The sequence below is a fragment of the Molothrus aeneus genome, chromosome 19 (assembly GCF_037042795.1).
Source record: "Molothrus aeneus isolate 106 chromosome 19, BPBGC_Maene_1.0, whole genome shotgun sequence".
Classification (NCBI taxonomy): Eukaryota; Metazoa; Chordata; class Aves; order Passeriformes; family Icteridae; genus Molothrus; species Molothrus aeneus.
The window spans coordinates 4,671,677-4,680,254 of NC_089664.1; the positions used below are offsets into that span (position 1 = coordinate 4,671,677).

Genomic DNA, 8,578 nt, shown 5'->3' on the forward strand with positions numbered 1-8,578 from the left:
CCCGGGGAATATTTCTTCTGCCTTCCTGACCAGCATTTTGGAACAAAGAAGCTGCATACTGATGAACCATAAACATGATTCACTCTGCACTCGGCATGTGCATGGATTTGTTGTTGTTGCTTAGGCTTTGGTCTTGGAAATCAGTTTCATTATGTCCATGGGGCTGTAATTAAAAATTTATCTGTGTGATTCCAATTGCAGGATCGGGCTCTTTGTGGTTCTGATTGCTCTCGGTTGGCTACAATTGAGCCCAGGTGTGAAAAAAGTCTGTGTTTGATAAACTTTGAGCAATACCTGAGCACTCAGTGACACATTCTGCAGCAGCACGGCCTTTGGGACAAGAGGGGTGATTTTGACATCTATCCAGTCACAAAGAGGGGAGAAAATTGAGATATGGTTATTCACCCCTTCTCTTTCCCATAGAAAGCTGGGAGACACCCAAGGAAATTATGTGGTACTAGATCTAAACCCCCCCAAAAAAAATATTTTCATAGATGACTTGTGGCTTACTTCATTACTGCAGAATGTTATTAAAACACCAAGCATGAAAGGAATCAATAAAGAAATAGTCACACACAGGATATTCCATCTGGCACTGCAGATGACAGTCCTCAGACAACCACTGACTTTGCGTGTCCCCACACAGCTGAAAGGTTATCCCAGGAGTGACAGCACTCATCCATGTCTTTCTGATCCCTTTAGTGTCCTACTGTTGTGGTTAGAACACTTCTCAATTTTTTCCAGTCTTAACAAGGCCCAAGCCAGCTTCATCAGCAAAATAGATCCCTCCTTCATCCCTCATCCTCCAGCAAATTCCCTGAGCAACACTTCCAGCTCCAATCCGTCTTTTCACCTTAACTCTTCTGCCAAAAAGCAAAAAGGGTTGATGCACGTGTATCTCTAATTGCACAAAAAGACTAGTTTAGTTTTATCTAAATATTTCTAAACTCAAGTTTCTCCTCTTTGGTTACTTTAGGTAAATATTGCAGGAAAATCCTAATTGGTCTCTTTTCCCTGGTTGACCAGATTTATCTATTCACTGACCTAAAACATGGTCCATCATTTTCAAATACTTTACAGTTCTCTTTCAGGAGAGTGGAAATGGCAGATGAACACATTATCAGCATTCTCCAGCATAAAACAGCAAAGCCTGGAGTTGTTTTGCAGAAGTGACTCCGAATTTGGACGACATGACAATAAGCAATTCTAGAAATAGCTGCTCGTCTTAAGGCTATGTTACAGGGATCCTTGTTGCTGCTTTCTTCTCTCTGTTCACAATCTTAGCACAAACACTGTGCTTTGTTAGCTCTTCCCTTTGACTTTCTCAGCATTTCTTAGGCATTCTTTGGTCTCAGCTTGTACCTCCTAAGCTCGCGCTGCTCCCTCAAAACACGCCTTTGATTCGGGCTGCAAACCTCGCTCAGCACAGGGCAGTGTGGGAAGTGGCTGGAATAACATTCCTGGTCCAGGCAGGGAGGTGGTCTGAGCCAGGAGGGACCCAGGGCCACATATGTACCCCAGCATATGTCAGAGGGCTCTGCTTACCCGCTCACCATCTGTACCTGCCTGAAGAGCAGCCACGCGCCAAGAGCAGCCTGGCTGCTCCAGCACCCGCATCCTGCCCTGCTGGTGTCTGCTCCACTGAGCCCAGAAGTCCAGCTAAGGATTCCCACCTGCTCATCCTGCTCCTCCTGCCTGCTCTGAATCCCCAGCCTCCTCCCTGGGGTCACAGCTCATTTCTGTTCATTCTTCCCCCGGTTAGTTTGAGCTGCTTTGTGATTTTCCACAAATTCCTTTTAGTTATTTTTTTCTGCTCCCGCAGCCTCACCTGGAATGTGCTGCCTGCATGAGGGGATGGTTTTAAAGCTCGCCCTCCCTGTCTTCCACCCTGCTTAGCAAGTCAACATCTACAGCTGTGAGGATAAATTACCACAGGGGTCGCCAGTGTTAGCAATGTATCTGACAGCCACACACACAGCCAGGGCAGGGTAAAGAAATGGCTAAAGGGGATCGGTTGTGCCGACTCAGGACTTCTGGCCAAAACTGCATCCAAAACCGTGATGGACACAGTGGAGTCCAGAGCACAGGCCAGGTTCTAAATCACACTCTAAATCAAAGCCTAAGAAAGAGATCCTAACTCACCACAGAGCCAGTTAACAGCCCTGGCTTCAACAGGCTGCAGTGATTTACAGCAAGAGGCTGCGAGCTTTTCACAGGAACTTGCTGTACAACATATTCCAGCTGTAATATGCAAAGATATTAAAGTCCAGGCTGTAAGAAGACCTGTCATGAGGCTTCAGGATGTATCTTCTCTAAATACCAGGGTAAAGGATGTACTTCCTATCAGCAATGAGACAGATCCCAGGCATGAAAAGACTACAGGATCCAGAGCTACTCTACTGGAAATTGGGAGACCAGATGGGAGGGAGAGCTCCCTCTTCTCCTATATTCCCTTTTGATATCCAACAAAAAGTGCTGGAGCAAATTGTTGGGGTTTTGTTGGTTTTCTGGAGCTTCTCTTCTGTGTGAGAACCTCCCATAGCTTGGTTTGCAAGCTTGGTGTGTCAGCTGTGAGCTGACTTTGCTGTAATTCATGACTGTCTGGGAGGGCAGATGTCTCTGTAAAGGAAATACTCCACCAAATAGTGCCCACTGCTAACACACACACACACACACATACACAGAATTGTTCTAGGGCTGCAAAGCTCCTCTGGTGCTTCTGGCACATCAGTTTCTACCTCTGCCCAGCATTTCCATCAGTGAACAACAGCATGTGTCTGGCAAAGACAATTCACTCCATCCTCCTCTGCAGGTGACCCTCTCTAGATTATTCACTCCTCTGTGACTTACTGCTATTCCTATTGCCACTGGAAGAGGTGATCCATCAGCAGTGCAACTGGTTGTTTTTCTGGAACAGGAGCCAGAAATCACATGTGTGAGAGTTCAAGCACTGGGGAATGCAATGTCAACACCCAGAAAAATGCCACCACCACGGGTGCCACCGTGGGTGCCACTCAGCCATAGCAGCAGCTCTGTGCAGAGCTGAGCTCTGCCAGCTGCACCGTGCAGGTAACAATAAAATGGATGGAGAGCACATGACTTGAGAAGAACAAATAGCAAAAACAAATAAGCATCTTTCTCCTGTGAAGCTGCTTGCAAGTCCTGCCTCAAGGCTGCAGGAAAATAACTCCCCAAGCAGGAGGCTGTAAATGTTGTGTTAAACTCCCCAGCCCAGGCTCAGGGGAATCCTGGGCCTGACTCTTGTTTTCTTTCCAAAATGACATGTTCATATACCCAGTTTATGCCACCTCCACTTGGGATGTGATCCAGCATTCCTGAAATAAACTTAAATCCTTCCATAGCCTTCAGCTCACTCTAAATCAGCTGCTCCTCTGATTTCTGCTTTTTCTCCCATTCCTCCCTCCCACTAGTCAGGACTTTTCCTTCCCTGGCACTGCACAGCTTAGCTCATCAAGCCAGCAACAGCTGTCCCGTGCCTACTCCAAACCCTGGGAACGTCACCTCATTTGTCTGGTCCTGCTCTGCCCATCCTCTCTCCAGACAAAAGTACCTGGTAGATGTATCCACTTTGCTTTCCCAGCTCTCTCTCCTTGATAACATTTCCCTTTCCCACACCACCTGCAGCCACCAGCCCGCTGCAGCCCTGGCCAGATGTGCTCCAGGCCCAGCACATCAGCTGGACATGGCCATGCAGAGGCACAGCAGGCAGGGGAGAACCTTCCCTGGCATCCAAGAACACTCTGGAGCACACACATTGCCGGGAGGAGATGTTTATTTTGCCCTGACTCAGCTCAGCACCATTCCCTACCTCGGCATCCTGCTCTGGCAGCCATCTTCCATGGGAGAGGGAGAACAGCAGGACCAGTCCCCAGTCCATGGATCTGTTTAGAGGCCAGATCTCTGTGTGTGTGTGTGGATATTCTCCCTTGCTGAAAAGCTGCTCTATGTGGCCTGGAAGGAAATGGGCCAAGGTCTTTAGTTGTTAAAAATCTCATGATAGTTTTGCAAGCAGGATGGTGTAAATCAAACAACCGGGCACAAGCTTCCTCGGCCTGGGTAATTTATATTCTGCCTCACTAAGTTCATCTCTGCACTTCCAATGCATGAAGTGATTTTTCACTTCCCCTGTAGTATTTGCTGGCACGGAAAAGCTGCTGGGCTCTGTCCCAGAAGTAGCCGCATTTCATCACCGGGTGAACGATCCCTGCTCGCACCGGGCCGGCTCCCCGCAGGCTGCGCTCGCCCAGCAGCTCCGGAGCGGGAGGAGCGGCCCGCACCCGTCCAGCCGCAGCGGGGCTCCAGGAGCAGAGCCCCGCCGGCACCGAGCGCCCAGCCCCGGCCCCTCCGCCTCATCCGCGGCTGGGGATAGGGGCGGGGGATGCGGGCGAGGATGCGGGAAGGGATGCAGGCAGGGCTCAGGGCAGGGACGCAGGCAGAGATGCGGGAAGGGATGCGGGAAGGGATGCGGTCGAGGATGACTATATGCTGAAGAATGCGAGCAGGGATTTGGACAGGGGTGCGGGCAGGGGATGCTGCCGGAGAATGCGGGCAGGGCTGGGTGGTGATGCGGGCAGGGATGATGCGGGCAGGGATGGATGCTGATGCGGGCAGGGATGGACGGTGATGCAGGCAGGGATGGATGCTGATGCGGGCAGGGATGGACGGTGATGCGGGAAGGGATGGATGCTGATGCGGGTAGGGCTGGATGCTGATGCGGGCAGGGATGATGCGGGCAGGGATGGATGCTGATGCGGGCAGGGATGATGCGGGCAGGGCTGGATGCTGATGCGGGCAGGGATGATGCGGGCAGGGCTGGATGCTGATGCGGGCGGGGGTGCGGGCGAGCCCCGCTCCGCTCCGCGCCCGGAGCTGCGTGGAGCCACAGCGCCCCCTCCTGGGGCCCGGCGGCACCGCCCGCCCGCCGCGCTGGCGCAGCCGGGCTGAACGGGGCTGAGCGGGGCTGAACCGGGCTGAGCCGGGCTGAACCGGGCTGAGCCGGGCTGAACCGGGCTGAACCGGGCTGAGCCGGGCTGAGCGGGGCTGAACCGGGCTGAGCGGGGCTGAGCGGGGCTGAACCGGGCTGAGCGGGGCTGAGCCGGGCTGAGCAGGGCTGAGCCAGGCTGAACCGGGCTGAACCGGGCTGAGCCGGGCTGAGCGGGGCTGCGCAGGGCTAAACAAGGCTGAGCTGGGCTAGCGGAGCTGAACAGGGCTGAGCTGGGCTGAACAAGGCCACACAGTGCTGAGCGGGGCTGAGCGGGGCTAAACAGGGCTGAGCTGGGCTAGCGGGGCTGAACCAGGTTGAGCCGGGCTGAGAGGGGCTGAAGGGGGCTGAGCAGGGCTGAGCAGGGCATGGGGTGTGTTCCCTTTTTTGGGGGATCCCTCCCTGATTTCCCACCTCCCAGCACCGTGTCTCGCAGTGCTCGGGGGTTCTTCACCCTCATTTATGTTCTTCAGTTATTTTTTTCCAGCCCTCCCCAATCAAATTTTTCCTGCTTTCTCAACATCTCTGCTGTAAATACCAAGTCCTGGGTAAAGTCTAGAAATCCCCATCCATTCCTGGGAGCTGGGTGCGGATCCCTGGCTCTGGAGTCAGTTCCTGCCATGCTCTCCCGATGCACCTGGAGAAGGTGGTGGGGCTCCTGCCTGCTCAAAGATGGGAGGATTTGGCTTTGAAGTATTTCTGTCACACAGACAACAATGACTATTGTCTGCTGGCAGACCCATTCCCACGGAGTGTTTAGCATCCGCCTTACACATACTCCCAATGTAGTAAACAGTGGTGGTTAGGAGGGAATAGGGACAAATCCCATGCCATTTCTTTTGGGACACATTTTACCTAAAACTAGCCAATTCACCATATGTTCCTCCTTTCCAAAGTTTTAACACTGACTTTAGTCAGCCTCATTATATCCCTGCTCTTGGAGGCTTGTGTCCTCACTAGGCCCTATGGAAAGAGGGGAAGAGGAGGAAGGTCAGAGGGGGATGTTAAGCACCTCTAACAGCAGTGACATCATCCCCCTGTGCCCACTCTCATTTCTGATCAAAGGGGCATGCAAAGGGAGTATCTGTCCCTTGAGTATGGGAGGGTTTTTCTCTGAACCAGGGTAAGACTGGAGTGGAGCCTTGCATTGTGTGTTTTAGCCATCGATGTGTGTGTGGTTCTGCTCACACACACTCACACACATTTTAAAGCTATATAACTCCAGCAGAGCTCTTCCCATACTCCCAGACTCCAGCTCTTGATCAGAGAAGGCATGATGAGTATGGAAATGCCACCACTGCCCCAGCCATTTCCCTGCTTCCCTGTCTGCTGCTCGTCTGCCTTTCCAGTAGTGAAATCATTCCCGAGTCCTGGGAATCTGCAAAGAGCCATAAAACAAGCGTAGACACACCAAATGTAGAGGGTTTTCTGCTGAGTTGCAAAGGGCTTTGGAGTCAGACAAACCCCAAATCAATGCTTGGAGCCAACTACAAGAGAAGAAAGCTACACTGGAGGAGCAAACCCCCTACTGCAAGCCCTGCAAAGACGACAGCATGTGTGTGCTCATGTGAACTTCTGAAGGTTTGATTTACATAATAAGAATATCAGTGCAGCTATTTCTGCCCGTTCAGTATGTGTGGATCCCACCTGTGTGGCTGAGCGTGCGGGAGCTGCGGGGCTGCAGAGCTTGGAGAGGGGTTTACAGAGCGAGCCTGAGGGGCTGTGTCTGAGCCTGGGGTGGGCTGCGAGCTCCACAGCATGTGCTGGCTGTGCTTGGCTTGTACATGCTCCAGGGAGAGCACAGTGGCTTGTCTGGGGTGTGTGGGAGGGAGAGAGTCCAGGGCTGTCTGTCTGCTACTCGCAAGCAGAGCTGATCAATATTTTTCCTTTATAAGGAATCTTTTTTCAAAAGCCTTTCATGTTCCTTACACCAAAGCCACATCTCCACTCGCTCCCTCCTCCTCTCACTGTCTTCCCAAATACTTCTCTACAACTCCTGGGAAAGCAGATTTACTGCTATGAACACATTATTATTATGCAGCCAGATGAGCAGCCAGAGTAAAGCATGAAGGACCCTTCTGTCCTGCCTAGTGCAGATGTCAATCACACGGCTAAATTCAAACACCAATTCTGCCAGCATTTCATCTGCTGCTGGGTTCCCTCCATGAAGAGGAGACTGCATCCAAGAAGTGACACCTCCTCCCCTTCCCCACTGTCAGGTACCAGCACGGGGGAACTCTCCAAAGCCAAAACACGCACACCTATAACCCCCCTCCTCTCTCCAGATGGTCTCTGGGGCTTTAGACCCAGCCTGTGCTGGACCCCGGGGATGATGCAATGGCATGGAGATGCCCTCCGTCCCGCCATTCCACAAGGACTGGAAAAAGGCAAAGTTACACTCCACACCAGCCTCGCAAGCAGCGCGGAACGGGGAAATGAATGTGGGGAAAACCCTCTCCAGCACCGCGGGGTGCAGCTCCCCGCCACCCCTACCCTCCCCCGGCTCTGCCGCTGCCTCCCATCCCCGCTGGAAGTAGAGGCAATCAGCCCAGTGTGGGATTCGAGGCGACAGACTTTCCTTTTCCTCCGCGATTTGCTTGTCACTTGCGAAAGCGGAGCAGCGGATTAAGTGGAGATGACACCATCTCCTTGGGGACGGTCCCCCCCTGCTCTGGGATGTATCGATACTCCGGAATACAGATGGATCCTGGCTGCCTCCCGCCCCCACCGCCAGCCCAGCCGCGCCGGGGCTGAACCCCCATCGCCGGCCATGCTCCGGGGGGGGCTGCCCCAGTAAAAACCAGCGCTCCCAGTGCGCGAATCTCGGCACCACGCGTGCAGAACGGAGCTGCGGGACTTGGCCATCCATCCCCCCGGCCAGGCAGGGCGGGGGTGCGGGCAGGGGGAGCGGAGGGGCCGCGTTACACAACGCGCGGCAGGACGGGGGAGCCGGCCCCGGGCACGGGCAGAGCCGCAGCCGCAGCGCAGCAGCGCTCGCCTTACCTGATGCTAATGTCCCTCTGTGGCGGAGATCGGCTCGCCCGTGGCTTTTATTCGGCTCGGTAGGAACTTGTGGGAGAGCTTCTCTGTCCAGCTCGCATACTGGGTGCGGGGCTGAGACTGCAGGCGTGAAAATCCTGGGGCTCTAGCAGTCCTTTTCATGCTCAGACAGAAAATCCCCTTCCTTGATCCAGATCGCGGGCATTAAGGGCAGAGGCAAGGAAAAAAAAAATTAAATTCCGCTTCTCCCCTTCTTCCTTTTCCTTTTTCTTGCTTTTTTTTTCCCCCCTTCCTGTGCCCCCCCCCTCTTTTCTGCTGCTCAGTTCGTAGCCATCGGGGGAAAGAGCAGAGGCAGCAGGGAGAATGGAGAGGGGGTTAGAAATAAAAATGAAAAGAGCTCCAGGAGGGAAGCGAGAGGCTGGGCTTGCCACCGGGGGAGGGGCTTGGAGCGGGCTAGAGAGGATGAATGGGGAAGAGGAAAGCAAGGCGGAGCCCCAGCTTGGCCATTTTATTCTAAGAAGTGTTTTGTACATAATTAGAGAAGGGGAGGGGCCGGGGGCAAAAAGGAGGGACTAA

The 8,578-nt window shown here is 53.4% G+C and overlaps 1 protein-coding gene across 1 annotated transcript in view; it reads right to left on the reverse strand.

Annotated features, from left to right (window-relative positions):
* Positions 1–8,374, reverse strand: part of BRINP1 (BMP/retinoic acid inducible neural specific 1) — a 93,035-nt gene extending 84,661 nt beyond the window's left edge. Inside the window, exon 1 of the mRNA XM_066563156.1 lies at positions 8,006–8,374. The gene's annotated coding sequence lies outside the window, so the exon portion shown is untranslated. The remainder of the gene's footprint in view (positions 1–8,005) is intronic.
* Between the last annotated feature and the right edge of the window lie 204 nt (positions 8,375–8,578).